We start from the raw sequence: 16,791 nt of genomic DNA, 5'->3' as shown, positions 1-16,791 counted from the left end.
CCCACACAAGCCGACAGGGACCCCGCCGTATTAGTCAGAGGTCCCTTTACTACAGTTCGGAGTCGCGGACCTTCAGTAATAGTAATAAATCACAGCAATAGTACATTCACGTTGTTGTAAAAAGCATGATAATATATTAAGTAATCCAAAGTATTCAGAATACGTTACTGTCATTGAGTAACGTAACGGAATACGTTACAGAATACATTTTGGGGCATGTATTCTGTATTCTGTAATGGAATACATTTTAAAAGTAACCTTCCCAACACTGGTAGCTGGTAACCCAAGGTTTGATGCTGATTGTTGAAGGGAGATAATAAAGGCTGGATGCCAGAAGAAAAGGCAAGGCAAGGCAAGTTTATTTGTATAGCACAATTCAACAACAAGGTGATTCAAAGGAGGAATTCTGGTGTAAGTTGGGTGAAGTGGTAGAGATTGTCCCCAGGAAGAGAGACTGGTGATTGGAGTGAATTTCAGTAGACGTGTAGGTGACAAGGTGTTTGATAGGTATGGTGTTAAGAATAAAATGCAAAACTCTGAGTGGTAGGTGAAAACAGCTCAAGTGAGGGAAACTGCCAAGAAGGTGTTTGGTGGAATAGGAATATAGGATAGGAATATGATAATAAATAAAGAAGTGGGATGGTCAAGGAGATGAAGAAAGTCTACAGGAATACTGGGAGGCATAGAGCAAAGAGGGAAGTAGCAAAGGAAGAGGCTCATATTGAGTTGTGTGTGAGGCTGGACACTAAAGAAGGAGAAAACAGCTTGTTGGCCAGGTAGAGAGACCAAAATGGAAAGAGTGTGCATCAGGTTAGAATGATTAGGGACAGAGACAAAAATCTCCTAACGAGTTAATATGCTGAGAAGATGAAAGGAGTAGTTTGAGCAGCTGATGAATGAAGACAATGAGAGAGAGGAGCATGAATGGAAGGAAACTTGTGAATAATGAAGAGCAGCTAATTAGTAAGGAGGGAAATAAAGGTGGCTATGAAGGAAATGAATACTGGAAAGGCAGATGGTCCAGATGGCATACCAGTACCTGTTTAATAAAGGAAAACAAGAAAAAAAAACCCCACAACATTAAATACAATTTTGAAAAATAGAATTCAATCTTCCAGTTTAACTTTATATTAGCAGATGAACGGCTCATTTTCATAGAGATTCTAACAGTTTCAATTTAGCCGTTTAGTTAGAAAACACAGCTTATTTTTAAACCTTCACACCTCCCACACAATTCTTACTGTGGAACATACTCAACTAAGCTTTACATATGAAACTAAACACAATACATTCTGTCTTCTTAGAGTTTCTCAAGAAGTTGCCAATAATGACAGTTTTTCAATAATAAACCACTAGAGAGAGATTCATGGCATTCAGATAAATATGTCATTTTTAAACATTGTCTATTTAACTTTGAACTTCCAAAGCTATTCTATACATCATTATAAAAAGAGTTGTTTGTTTTCAGATTATAGCCTGCCTACCCAAACGTGTGGTAAAAGACCACATACTGGAGAACACATGAGCAAAAATGCTCGATATTAAACACTTCAAATTTACAGTGTTACGTTTTTCTGATGTCAGCTGAAATATCTTATATAATTAAAGCACTCAACAGTGGGCAGAAAATGAAATGAAGCATATTGGATATTCACCCACTTTGGAATCTTTGAAAACACAGATCATTTAAATAAACACAAGTGAAAAAAGAAACACAAAGTTCATACAAATAAAATTGGTAAGAATAACTGAACCAAATGACTAAAACCAGATTCTCAGCATACAATCCAAATATTGCAGTACAAATCAACATTCATCATTTCATCTGTGACCATTCTCCTCGGACCTCTGGCATCAACACACAAAACAAAAAATCCTGCAAAGAACTGCAGCTCACTCATATATTGCTGATATGTATAAAATAAGCCTGGTACATAAAATCTGGCTTTATTCTTGTGTTGATCTACCATGCAGCAGAGAAAACTGGTATCAACCAAGATTAGTTAAGGAACTTAAATCAGTAGTCATTCTTGAAAATGTATTTTGGGTACTGATGCAAACATTAACATTAGAATGTGAATTAGCAGGAGAAGTGCAGATTTCACCTGCTTGAATCCTCCAACCTGCCCTTGCTACGAGCAACACTGAAAAAAGTTCCATTATCTCTGTGGCATCTTTTACGTACCTTCTGCGGCAATGTTGCCAATTACAGTAAGCATTACCTAAGTATAAAGCTCTTGTTTTCAGGCTGAGACTAACAAGGTGTTTCTCAGGGATCTTCTCCTGCAGTGTAAATTTCATATTTTTGCCTTTGAAAACTGATGAGAAATGCCTCCAAAAGCATGACAAATGCACATCATTCAGGTCTTTCATAACAAGTTTGATTTATGAAGCCTACACAAAGGAGCACAGACTGGAGTAATAAGAATCAAGAGAAATATATAATGTCATTAATACCTAATGTAATTGTAGCAAAACAACCCATTCTAATGTGAGAATGCATTCTTTAGCTGCTTGTTCAGATTTATCTTGAAACTCTCTTTTTCCATTTCACAGCTGCAGTAGGGCTGGAGCCTATCCTAGCTGTCAAAGGGCTAACACAGAGGTACAGATAACCATTCACACAAATGGCCAGTTTAGAATCATTAACCTGACATGGATGTCTTTGGACCATGAGTAGAAGCTGGAGTACATGGACAGAACTCACTCGGGCATGGAGGGAACAGGGGATGGCCAAACAGGACAGAAGAAGGCTCCAGCCGGCTGGCAATTTCAAAGCAAAGACTCTCATGATGTGAGGTCACAGTGTTAATCATCACACCATTGTGCCACCCAATTGTTCTTACATGTAAGTCTTTATAACCTGGTCTGCAGTGGGAGACCAGAATGCATTTTAAAGTTATATTATTAGTTTCGTTCAATTAATACACCTCGGTTCCTGACATTCTTAAAGAAAATAACCCTGCTTGACCGCTTAAGAGATTTATGTGCAAAGAAGTGTTTCCCAGGGCAAAACAGCAGTTTTACATTATTATTCAATTCAATTTTATTCATATGGTGCCAAATCACAACAACAGTTGCCTCAAGGTGCTTTATATTGTGAGATAAAATAATACAGAGAAAACGGTGAAAACCCCAACAATCACATGACCCCCTATGAGCAAGCACTTTGGCGACAGTGGGAAGGAAAAACTCCCTTTTAACAGGAAGAAACCTCCCACAGAACCAGGTTCATGGAGACGTGCCCATCAGCCATGACTGGTTGGGGGTGAGGTTAGGAGGACAGGATAAAGACATGATATGGAAGAGAGCCAGAGATAAATAATAACTAATGATTAAATGCAGAATGGTTTATAAACCCATAATGAGTGATACAGGTGAGTGAAGAAAACCAGTGCTGAAATGCATTAAGAAATCAACAACTGAATCAGTCTATGTGCATATATTGCATATCTACTGATGAAACTCTGGTACCATAAATGTATTTTTACCATTACCTAGCTACCTGGGAAAAAGAAACCATTTTTCTGACTGATTAAAGTGATATGATTAGACAGTTAGAGCAGTCAACAATAAAAATGTCCTGACAGCTGTGATATATGTCCAGACTCATCCCGGAGAAAAGCATAGTTTGTGATTTACTGTTGGATGTGTCAGCAACAATTAATAGTTATGAAAAATGTACAAATTTACAACTACAGCAACAACTTTCCAAATTGGGGATGTTCATGAGGATCGTGTAGGTAATCATATGAAACTCCAGGTATTGCATTAACTCACATGGAAGACTTCTAATTAAAGCAGATAACTAATTAGACAACTAATACAACTTATATGGGTTTAGTGTCAGGTTCCACTGTGGTAGGGTAGGACCCAAATGAATTAGGCTGCTGGAGGATTCCCATGACGCACTGAGTATTTCTTCTTCAGTCACCTTTCTCACTCACTATGTGTTAATAGACTTCTCTGCAGTAAATCGTACTTGTTATTAATCTCTGTCTCTCTTCCACAGCATGTCTTTATCCTGTCTTCCTTCTCTCTCCCCAACTAGTCACAGCAGATGGCCGCCCCTCCCTGAGCCTGGTTCTGCCGGAGGTTTCTTCCTGTTAAAAGGGAGTTTTTCCTTCCCACTGTCGTCAAAGTGCACAGCAAATCCAGCATGTCCAAATTAACACTGTCGGATTTGATTTCAACACTATTAAAGTGTCTATATGGGTCCACACCAGAGAGTGTTAATTTAACTCTTTTTGGAGAGTTGGTACATTAACTCTGATTTAGTGTTAAACACCAAATCTGTCTGGAGTTGATAATTTAACACTTGGTGTTAAGAGTTTATATATTAACTCTCAAAGAGTATTTTAGTTTAACTACGTAAGAGTTATCTTCTAATTCATTCTAAAAAGCGGGAATTTTACTGTTCTGAACTTCTAGAAATTTATTTTGGAAATAAACATTTACTAAAAAGATGCAATGGTTTTTGAAAAACATTTATTCTGAACTGTGCACCACAATTTCAAAACATTTTCTGAAAGATGTAACAGTATACATGTTCTCACTTTCATTAGAATTTTGTTTATCAAAAGGTCTGACATGGTAAATGCAAATAACAGCTGTCAGCCGGTGATCGGCTGTGATCAGCTGATCACGGGGCCGGGGTTAAAAGAGAGACGCCACCCACCTGTTCGCCGCTCAGACATCAGTATCCTCGTGTCAGGAGCTCCGAAACTCTGCCGACGTCAGTCTCCGCCTGATTCAGCAACTGTGAGTTACAATCCCTTTCAAATCCTTTTTCTCTTCCCGGCTCCGCTCGCTCTCTGTCTGTAACGACCGTTCCGAAGCCACGCTTCGTGCTCAGGTCATTACTAGAATAACTGCGTGTCTGCTCCAAACCCACCGCTAGCCTTCGCCGCGCTTGGGTCTAGCCAGCACGCCACACGGGCACGCCGAATTACTGTGTGCGATCCGCCCGGCCGTGACAACAGCATTCTCAACACTTATTTCTTCAATACAATATGCATGTCCTTCATTCATCCCTTTGTGGAACTTCAACGCACTTCTGCTCTCCCCCATATTCCATCTTCACAAGCATATCCTGTGCGGAGATTGACTAAAAATTAGTTGACGCCAATTAATGGCACAAATAATCCAGTAAACAATTGCAGCACAGTAAAAAAAAAAAAAAAAAAGGAATCCTCTTTGAGCCATTACTTGTGTAAAGTATTTTCCCAAAAGACAAGGACACAGGCAACAGGTAATACTGAACTAAATGTAAAACCGCAACCTTTTTAATTTTTACCTAAACCGTGTGCACAAAACTCTGGAGGGATCTATGCTAACGTAGAACCCAGTCAGGATGCCTGCTACTGCTGTTTGCTCGTGTTTTTTATTTTTATTTTATTTTTTTTTTACGGGCGATCGTTTTCAGGCTTCAAGTAGCACCATTATACCAACATTTCACATTCTAGACATTGTTTTAGGTGTATTTGACCAAAAGTTTGACTGAAAATTCACATGCAAGCTTTTTTCAAGGCTGTGGTATTTGCCCGCAAACAATACCTTTCAGCTAGCTAAAACAGAATATTATGCTATCAGCGAGCAACATGGCTAATGCCTTTCACACAGCTTTGTCTCAACTCCAAAGAGCCACAGAAGTAAAAGCTCATAATAATAATTGAAACAATCTTTGAAAAAATGACTTACCAAGCATGGCAAACAACTCAAATATGTAGAACAAAATGTTCTGAAACGGCTTCACTTCAGCTTCGATTGGAGCCGTGCTGGGGGCGGAGTCTGTGAATTTACTCTATTGGTGTCATAGCCCCTCTAGGAGTTCAGAGTTAAGAGGTCAAGAGTTAATGTTTCCATTGTAACACCTCCAGATTTGACATAGAAACACTCATTTTTAACACTCGATTTTAACTACTATCATTTTACACCTCAGAGTTACATTAAAAGAAGGTGACTCTGCTTAGAGTAAAATTAACTCTACTTTTGCAAGAAGACTATTAACACCAAAACATTTAACACTTTTGAATTTGCTGTGTGCTTGCTCATAGGGGGTCATATGATTGTTGGGTTTCTCTCAGTATGTATTATTGTAGGGTCTACCTTACAATATCCCACATAGCAAAATTGGTATGTCCTGGAACTGGCCCACACAATGAGCTTACACTTGGCCCACATACCGCTAAAAATGACGGCCCTTTGATGGCCCAGATCAGGTGTTCCAGAGGGGGCCCACACATGGGCCAGCACAAGGCTAGTTGCAGACACACTGCTGGCACTGTGCTGGCCCAGAACAGTTTCAGCTCTGACCCCAGATGTCAGCTTAATGTGTACTTTAATCAAGCCATGTAATAACAATGTGCCAGAACATAATAATGCAAAAGTAACATGACGAAACTCTAGTCAGACAGTGAATGGACTGATTCTCATATAATGCTTTTCTTTTTTTTTTTTTTTTTTTTTTTCTTAAATGACATCAGAAACAGCAGTATGCGACATTACGTGATGGCAGAGCTTCAGTTCATCCTTTGTCATTTTTTTTTTTTTTTTTTTTAATAAATAGGACAGGGGGAATGAATGAGAGAGAGAGGGGGAGAGAAAGAAAGAAAACCAAAGGGGAGAAGAGACGGTGAGAAGGGGGGGAAGAGAGACAAAAAAAAAAAAAAAAACTCCTGGGTCACCTGTATGGAGAAAAACAAACAAACAAACAAACAAACAAAAACAAACAGAGGAGACAGCAAACAACAAAGAGCAACATAATAATAGAGAAAACAAAGCACCATCACAATAAACTAGCTAGTCATAGATGTCAGTATTTACTAAGTAATAAACGATATTGTGCAGCACGCAAGATAGACAGCGCACAGTGTGCTTTGAGGCAGCAGCCAAGAAAGCTTTAGTCTGCGTCTGTGAATACCCATGTGTGCATACCTGTGTGGATCAGCATGCTTGCATTCCAAAGGTTTCTCCATGTAATGATCTGCTAGGGAGTGTGGGGGGGCCACAGCCCCGTCCTCCAGGGTGTGAAGCGGGTATGGAGGAGATCAAAACTCCAGACATCCAGAGGCCCCCAGAACACAAGAGACCATGGAAGACCAACAGAGGGGCAGCCGCGCCACTGTCCCAGTAAGAGCTGAGGAGAGTCCCAGATGAGGGCTCGCCCAGCAGCCGCGGAGCAGAAGTCAGGGGGAGTTGCAGTGACGCGCCCGTGAGCTCCGCCGGCCCCCAGCTGCGCCTGAGTGACCGAGCCCTAGGCCGAGAGGCCGGGGGCACCCCACCTCCAAAGGGGCCCGAGCGAGCCCCAGGCCCCAGGCCCCGACAAGCGGCCGCCAAGGAGTGAGCCGGTGTGTACCCGGACGCCCACCCCCAGACACAAAGAACCACCAACACACCGACACCTGAGGGAGTCCGCCACCGGCAGGGGAAGTGGTGGTGGGTGGAGATAGGCCTCCAAACCTTGGAGGGCCTGAGGTGTCCCCAGAGAGGTGGCGTCTGATACCCAACCTGACATATAGACACAGACATACAGGCACACACAGACACAAACATCCATTCCCACCCTCATGCTCTCATATGCACTCACTCCACACTCAACCAACGTAGAGACAGACATAAAGAGACGCTGTACACACAATCACACTCCCCAAGCGTACTCTACAAACCGGGTCTAGGTACCCTTGCCCCTGGAGGGGGGAATTGCACCCAGACCCAGGTGGTGTTACCCTTTTCCCTGCGGTGGGGAGAGGCAGACCACCCCGACTCCGCAGCAGCAGGGAGGCCCCACACCCCAGACCGCAGTCGGACGGCCAACTCCTCCTACTAGCCCTCCCGCTCCAGCAGGCCGCAGAGAATGGGGGTGGGAGAAGACTCCAAACCTCCCTCCACCCGCTCATTGTAGTGTTGATGCATATGTGTTCTAAGGTGCAATTAAAACCCAGGAGGGCATGGAGCTACCTGCCAAGGAGCAGCAGGTAAGCGCATAGTCCCTCCTGCTAACCCTCAATGACTAAGTGTATTTAAAATTGAGAGGTGGGCAACGACGTCAGGGGTGAGGTATACACCCTGATGGTGATTTGGACTCCGTGATTGTGCCCACCCCCAAGATCCTATATGTATGTGTAATGAGAGTATGAATAATGTGAATGTCTAAGTTGTGGGATAAAATTGAGGCAGAGGCAGCCAGAAGGGGACAGGGGGGGGGGGGGTAGCCTCCTCTGCACCCTGGTGACATACCCCCACTCCAAGGCCCTGCATGTGTGGGTGGTTGTGGAGGAGCGGGAAGAGGGAGGCAGCTGGAGATGGGGAGGGAAGGAAGGGAGGGGCAGGTAACCCCTCCCTGGGGCCAGCTCCCCCGCTGACCCCAGTAGGCACTCCCACCCTCCGCGACCCGCCAGGGAAGGGGGGCCCAGGCCCATCAGACCGGGGCCCAGTGCAGTAGCGCCCCCCGGCTCCACAGAGCCCTGGACAGTCCACCCAACCCCACCACAGAGAAAACTGCACCCACCCCACCAACCACACATCTTCCAGACTACATAAGACGGTAAACGCCCAGGCTGAGATCTTCCTCCACCTCTCCTGTATCTCCCCCTCCTGCAGAGAGTTCCTGAGAGAAGAAAGCTCCTGCAAGATGTGACCATCCCCCCCACCAGTTGAAGAGCCCCCCAGGCGGCTCGATGCACCGGCGGCACCCTGCTCCAGGGCCGGGCCCCCATGCACCCACCCGCCCACAACCCCGGCAACACACCAACCAGGACCCGAGCCCCCGAGGCCCGGCCCGGGCCCCAGCCCAGAGACGGAGCGCCCCCAGAACCTCACGCCCATCCCGGACCCACCCAGGGGCAGCCAGGTTGCCAGGTCAGTAACCCGCGTCCGTCAGCACAGACCCTCCCCTAGCCCCGCTGCACGCAGCCGCGAGGAAACAGTCACCTGAGAGCCAACAGAGCCCTCAACCGGACGTGACCGCTACCCCGGGTTGAGCCCCCCAAGGAAGATACCTCCGGGGAACCCCCCGACGCCCTAAGCCTGTCCCTACCCCCTCACCAATCACAACAGTGAAGGCGGGACCAAACTATGACCCCCCACCCCCACTAGGTGATGGAGCTGATAAAAGGGGCCCAGAGCAATTGATCTAATGTGGTGGCAGAAGCTGTGTCAAGACTAATGTAATCTAATAGATAATTTCTATATTGGTTAGAATTAAGATTATTTTTATTTTTCCAGTTCATGAGGACTGTTTTCTTGGCTATGCATAGGGCAGTGAAGATCATATGGGCTATATTCTTTTCTGAAGTGACATTATCTAAGCTGCCCAACAAACACACTAAGGGGGAGGTTGGAATGTTACATTTCAGACATTTTGATAAGTCTTCACATATCTCGCGCCAAAACTTTTGCACTGGTGGACAGAACCAAAGAGCGTGGATGTAATTGTCTGGTGTATTGCCTTGACAGTGTGAGCAGTTGTTGGAAGATGTAAAGCCCATCTTGAACATCCGATGACCTGTATAGTGCACTCTATGAAGTATTTTGTATTGTATTAATTGCAGACTGGGATTTTTAATTAATTTAAAAGTTTTTAAGCAAATCTGAGACCAGAAGTTTTGGTCTAGGTTGACTGATAAATCTGCTTCCCACTTTGCAGTAGGAAGGGATATTGATTCATCTAATTTAGAAAGTGTTCTGTATATTTTAGATAATAATTTGGGGGATTTAAGAGTAAGAAAATGTGCCGCACTTGGTGGTGTTTGTAATTCAACTTGACTGAGGTTAAATTTCTTTTTTACTATGGATTTAATTTGTTGATATTCTAAAAACCTTGTCTTGTTGATCCCATATTGTTCAACTAGTCTGTCAAATGGAATAAATTCTGTTCCCTCTAATATATGTTCTAAGTATTTAATTCCTTTACAACTCCATTCTGGGAAATTAATCATATTATTGTTTTGTAATATGTCAGGGTTATTCCAGATAGGTGTACGTTTGCATGGGATTAATGAAGACTCCGTTATTTTTAGAAACTCCCACCATGCTGTTAGAGAAAAGCTGATGTTGATACTTTTAAAGCATTCATGTCTTTTGATGTTTGAGCTAATAAATGGTAGGTCTGAAATCTCTAGATCCTTGCATAGTGCCTGTTCAACATCTAGCCAGGGCTCAACTAAGAAGGTATGTTTTAACCATTCTGAGATGAACTGAAGCCTGTTGGCTAAGAAGTATTGGTGAAAATTAGGCAGATCTAATCCTCCTCTATCCTTGGTTCTTTGTAGCGTTTTTAAGCTAATACGCGGGGGTTTATCTTTCCAAAGGAATTTGGAAATATATGAATCCAGAGATCTGAACCAATCTTGTGATGGTTTGTTAGGGATCATCAAAAATAAGTAATTTATTTTTGGCAAGATCATCATTTTTATAGTGGCGACCCTTCCCATGAGTGATATGGGTAAAGATTTCCATCTAGTCAGATCGCCTTCTACTTTCTTTAGAAGTGGGATGTGGTTTAGTTTAGTTAAGTCTGAAAGCTTAGGAGAGATATTAATACCTAAATATTTAATATTTCCGGATTGCAGTGGGGCAGAGGAAGAATTATGGAAGGAGCAGTTAATGGGGAGAACTGTAGATTTTGGCCAGTTAATTGAATAATCTGAAACTCTTGAAAACCAGTTTATTAAAGTAATTACCTCAGAGAGGTTGGTTTGTGTGTTTTGCAGAAAAAGCAACACATCATCCGCATAGAGACTGATTTTATGTTCTATGTTCTTACATTTTATGCCCTTAATTGTTGTAGCCTGTCTAAATGCTGCTGCTAGAGGTTCGATAAAAATTGCAAAAAGTGAGGGGGAGAGTGGGCATCCCTGTCTGGTGCCCCTCAGGAGACAGAAGCTGGAGGATGTCTGGTCATTTGTTCTGATACGTGCCGTTGGGGAATTGTATAATATTCTTATCCAGTTTATGAAAGAGTTTCCAAAACCAAATTTGTGTAAAGTTGCGAATAAAAATTTCCAATTAACTCATATAATGCTTTTCTACTCTCCCGGATTACTCAAAGTGCTCTATACAACAGGCCACATTCACCCAATCTCTCTAAACTGAGTGCTTTCAAACTACATTCATACACATCCACGCTCTTGACATATAGAGTGGAGAAGCCAGGAATCAAACCACCAACCTTCCGATTTCTAGATGAGCTGTGCTACCATCTGAGCTACAGTCACCTGGTGGTAAACATGAGTAAACCCTCACTAGGTTTTGGATAAAGTGTACACTCACAAACCTGTCAAACCTGCATTTGAAATGTTGGCTACCATAGCAGTATAGTATTGCAACATGGCATTTGGGTCTTCTAACTAAAATAGGAAAATAGGAACATAAATAGTGCCATCATTGTCAGACCTGGCCCACATCTGGTTGACATACCACTTACCATGCCAGAAGTCAGCCAGCAGTGACACCAGTCAGTAAGAAGTGCCAGCTTGATGCCCGATCCGGGCCAGAGCTGTTTTCTATGAGCCTGGGTCACAAAAACCAAACCATAATCAGGCTAGATGTGGCGTGCCATCACATAAACAGTGTCATCTATGCCAGGCCTGGCCCATATCTGGATGGCATACCACTTACCATGCCAGAAGTCAGCCATCAGTGCCAGCTTGACACCAGATCCGGGCCAGACCTGTCTGCTATGTGGGATACGACGCCTTGAGACGACTGTAGTTGTGATTTGGCGCTATATAAATAAAACTGAATTAAACTGAATTGAATTGAAATGCAGGACTCACAACACAGTAAACACTAACAGTAAAGACTTATAATGCAACCACAAACTAAGAAACACTGGAATTTGGCATGGAAATACACTACCATACACTAAGGTGAAACACACAACATAATGGCGAACACTACAAAGCACAAGGGAAAACTAAATCTAAATCTCAAGCATAAAATATCAAAAAGAAACCATAATGATTCCACAAAAACTCAAAACCCCTGGGTCCAAAATGGGACATGGCATTTAAGTTATAACTGCAGCAGTTAAAACAGAAACTTAGACTATTGTTGTCCTTGTTCTCAGCTACTTCTCAGTTGTATATAGTATTTGTATTTGTATTCTATTTTTATCTTATTGTATATTTATTTTATTTTATTCTACTGTATATAGTATTTTATTTTATTCTATTCTGTACAGTTGTGTACTGTATTTATTCTTATTGTATTCTAATTTTTGCCTCATAACTTTTGCACTGTCCACTTCCTGCTGTGACAAAACAAATTTCCCACGTGTGGGACTAATAAAGGTTATCTTATCTTATCTTACTTGTGCTCCTCCAGCTCATTTGATGTCTCCCTGAATGAGTTGGAGAAATTAGCTTGGCCTAAGTGGTGTCCATGAGGCATCCTAGTAACATCCAACCACCTCAACTGGCTCTGTTGGATGAAGATGAGGCTTTACTGTGAGCCCTTCCAAATTAACCAAAATGCTCACCCAATATTGAAGAGAGAGCCCAGACAGCCTTCGAAGGAAGCTCATTTCCGCTGCTTATCTGTGATCTCATTCCTTCAGTTAGTAGCAAATACCCATCACCAACAGGGCAGGAATGTAGATCAACCGGTAAATTAAAAGTTTTGCCTTCATGCTCAGCTCTCTCTGAACCACAACAGATCAGTACAGCGTCTGCATCACCGAGATACTTAAACTCCCCTACCCGGAGAACCAACTCATCCCAGACATGGACATTAATTAGCCATAGAATCCTGCACATAATGCATAATCTGCGCCTTTGTTTGACTAAAAATGTATAAATAAGCTGAACTTCTCCAGTTGTCTGAATGGAAGTTGCAGTTGCTGTTCATTAACAAACCACATTTCCACAAATTTTATTCATGAATTCAATCAGTAACATTAAATTATGTGTTGCTGTGAATAAATTAACACTGTGCTCAGTCCTAATTGTATCACTTGGCCTCACAGCTTATAAACTGTATTTGTATTAAGCAGCATGATGTAATACCTTTGTCCTATATATGGTGCATGTTGACAGCTTAGTACTGTCACATCCTGTCACTTTCAAGTGTGGCCGTTTTTCATGTCGTCCCATTGCTTTGCAATCCCTGTCCCTGCATTCCCCCTGCCACCCACTTACCACCCAGCTTTTTATCCCTTTCGGTGCAGAGGCATATGAATACATGAATGACAATAGCGTATGGGTGACAACTGAGATTTGCAGACACAAGCACTGTCCACGAGCAGTTTGGCACACAAAAATCCCTGAGAGAGCTTTACGTGTAAATGCTTGGTTTGGCGGCATCCACTTTGTGTGTGCTTTTGTAATTAAGGCAGGAGACAATGAGTGATTTCCATATATTTGCCAGTACTTGGCGCATTGGAGAATCTCGTGGATTTATTTCAATGCCCAAGCATTCATTCCTCTTGCAGTATTTATGTGGATGAGATTGTGAGATTTAAAATTTATTGAAATGGAAAGAGATGTGTATTATAAATGAATATATATGAATAATGAAAGAAAGCATTTTAAATTTTTATTGTATTATAAGGTTTTAAGATTTACCTTGTGAAATACATTTTACTTTTTGGCCATATGACATATCACTTTGGCTAACCTGTATTAATAAAAGTTCATCCTAAAGAAACTGAAATATTTTCCTAAATTTTAAAGGTTTTTGTTGAGATATATATATATATATATATATATATATATATATATATATATATATATATATATATATATATATATATATATAAAACCAAACACCCAGCACGCCCCTGCGGGCGGTTTATCCTTCAAGCTCGGGTCCTCTACCAGAGGCCTGGGAGCTTGAGGGTCCTGCGCAGTATCTTAGCTGTTCCCAGGACTGCGCTCTTCTGGACAGAGATCTCCGATGTTATTCCCGGGATCTGCTGGAGCCACTCGCCTAGCTTGGGAGTCACCGCACCTAGTGCTCCGATTACCACGGGGACCACCATTACCTTCACCCTCCACATCCTCTCGAGCTCTTCTCTGAGCCCTTGGTATTTCTCCAGCTTCTCGTGTTCCTTCTTCCTGATATTGCTGTCATTCGGAACCGCTACATCGATCACTACGGCTGTCTCCTTCTGTTTGTCTACCACCACTATGTCCGGTTGGTTAGCCACCACCATTTTGTCCGTCTGTATCTGGAAGTCCCACAGGATCTTAGCTCGGTCATTCTCCACCACCCTTGGGGGCATCTCCCATTTTGACCTCGGGACTTCCAGGTTATACTCGGCACAGATGTTCCTGTACACTATGCCGGCCACTTGGTTATGGCGTTCCATGTATGCCTTGCCTGCTAGCATCTTGCACCCTGCTGTTATGTGCTGGATTGTCTCTGGGGCATCTTTACACAGCCTGCACCGGGGGTCTTGCCTGGTGTGATAGACCCCAGCCTCTATGGATCTTGTACTCAGAGCTTGTTCTTGTGCTGCCATTATTTGTGCCTCTGTGCTGTCTTTCAGTCCAGCTTTGTCCAGCCACTGGTAGGATTTCTGGATATCAGCCACCTCCTCTATCTGCCGGTGGTACATACCGTGCAGGGGCCTGTCCTTCCATGATGGTTCCTCGTCTCCCTCCTCTTTCTTGGGTTTCTGCTGCCTAAGGTATTCACTGAGCACTCAGTCAGTTGGGGCCATCTTCCCAATGTATTCTTGGATGTTTGTTGTCTCATCCTGGACTGTGGTGCTGACACTCACCAGTCCCCGGCCCCCTTCCTTCCGCTTAGCATACAGCCTCAGGGTGCTGGACTTGGGGCTCCATGCATGGTAAGGAGCTTTCTTGTCTTTATGTCAGTGGCTTCTATCTCCTCCTTTGGCCAGCCTATTACCCCAGCAGGGTACCTGATCACGGGCAGGGCGTACGTGTTGATGGCCCGGATCTTGTTCTTACCATTCAGCTGACTCCTCAGGACTTGCCTGACCCTCTGCAGGTACTTGGTGGTTGCAGCTTTTCTAGCGGCCTCTTCATGGTTCCCATTCGCCTGCGGGATCCCCAGGTACTTGTAACTGTCCTCTATGTCTGCAATGTTGCCTTCTGGTAGTTCAATCCCCTCAGTTCTGACTACCTTTCCTCTCTTTGTTACCATCCGACTACACTTCTCCAGTCCGAACGACATTCCAATGTCATTGCTGTATAGCCTGGTAGTGTGGATCAGTGAATCGATGTCTCGTTCACTCTTGGCATACAGCTTGATGTCATCCATGTACAGGAGGTGGCTGACAACTGCTCCGTTCCGTAGTCGGTATCCGTAGCCAGTCTTGTTAATGATCTCACTGAGGGGGTTCAGGCCTATGCAGAACAGCAGTGGGGACAGAGCATCTTCTTGGTAGATCCTGCACTTGATATATATATATATTAGGGGTGCAACGATACATAAAATTCACGGTTCGGTTCGGTTCGATACTTTGGTGTCACGGTTCGATATTTTTTCGATACAAAAAAATGTTCATGCCTTTTTAATTTGTCATTTATTAAAATTATAAATATATATTTTAACTCAAAAGTACAGTTTTTAAATTTAACCCTAACCCTTGTGCGTGTTTTTTATTTTGACAGCGAATGCGCACCTGCGGACCACTTATGTGCAGCCCTGGTTATTTAGCTCATCATATTGCAGCCACAGAAATTCTTTTGTCCATGAAACCATAAAGCTGCACTTTCTTTTTGCCTTATAGTCTGATTTGTCATAACTTCTCCGTTTTGTGGTAAGCTTTTCTTTGGCTGTCACTTCTTCACCCTGACCTGTCTTATTTTGCTTTTAGACACGCACTCACATAAGCTCAGCGATTCTCTGCGCGATCAACCTCTCACATGTTTAAGCTTGCTGCGGGAGATTTCACTTGTCATGTTTGCATAGTAAGCTAACGATTAATAAGACGATGTCAGAGGAATTGGTGCACAAATTATCATCACTCACAGATCAGTGCTGTCGCTCTCTATACACAGTTCGCAAGATTGCAAAGTGAAAGCAAAAAAACAAGCGCAAATTCAAACGCGACTTCAATATGTCACATATTGACAGTGGCTCACCGATGCCAATGACATAATTACCCAGCTACATTTCTGAAAGAATGCAAAAGCATTGACATATATTTTTCCTACAATAGCCCGACGGGCAGGGAAGAGATAGATTTTGGTAGCCCGACTGAAAAAATCGCTAGCTCCGGGACGTCGGGCTAGCGATATTGCAAGCCCTGTATCTGATTGAGGAATCACTCATCTTTGGAAAAGAGAGTTTATTACAGAGAAATGGCTCTTTCCAAAATAAAAGCTATACTATACGCTTCTTCTGGGCTATATTCTCAGCAGCATAAGGAGAATCATGTGCTAACAGCTGTCTAAATGACTCGGCTAAAGTTAGTAGCATGCTTGCTTGTTTTTTGTCTGCTTCCACTTGTCTTTGCACTAGGATGATGTCGGCGTAAATGTGCAGTCATATTCGTTGTGTTCCCACTAGTGCTTTCAGGTTAATCTCGTTGAAATGACCTTAACGCCACAACACGGCAAATCTCCGTTAACGAGCTACTGCCGATCGCTCCGTGCATGGGGCTAGACGGCCAACACGTTAACGAGCTAACTGCGCTAACACACTAGTTCACACCAATGTAATTGAGCATTGCATGGCACATCCAACATACTGTTTTACTTTAGTCCATGACTCGCTTACCTTCAGGGTCATACGTCACATGAAAACCAAAATAATTCCAAACGCCAGATCTGAATGAGGTTCAATTTGCCTGTTGCAAGGAGAGCTTAACTTCTG

Source organism: Astatotilapia calliptera, chromosome 23 (assembly GCF_964374335.1).
Source record: "Astatotilapia calliptera chromosome 23, fAstCal68.1, whole genome shotgun sequence".
Taxonomy (NCBI): domain Eukaryota; kingdom Metazoa; phylum Chordata; class Actinopteri; order Cichliformes; family Cichlidae; genus Astatotilapia; species Astatotilapia calliptera.
This window is presented reverse-complemented; position numbering follows the sequence as displayed.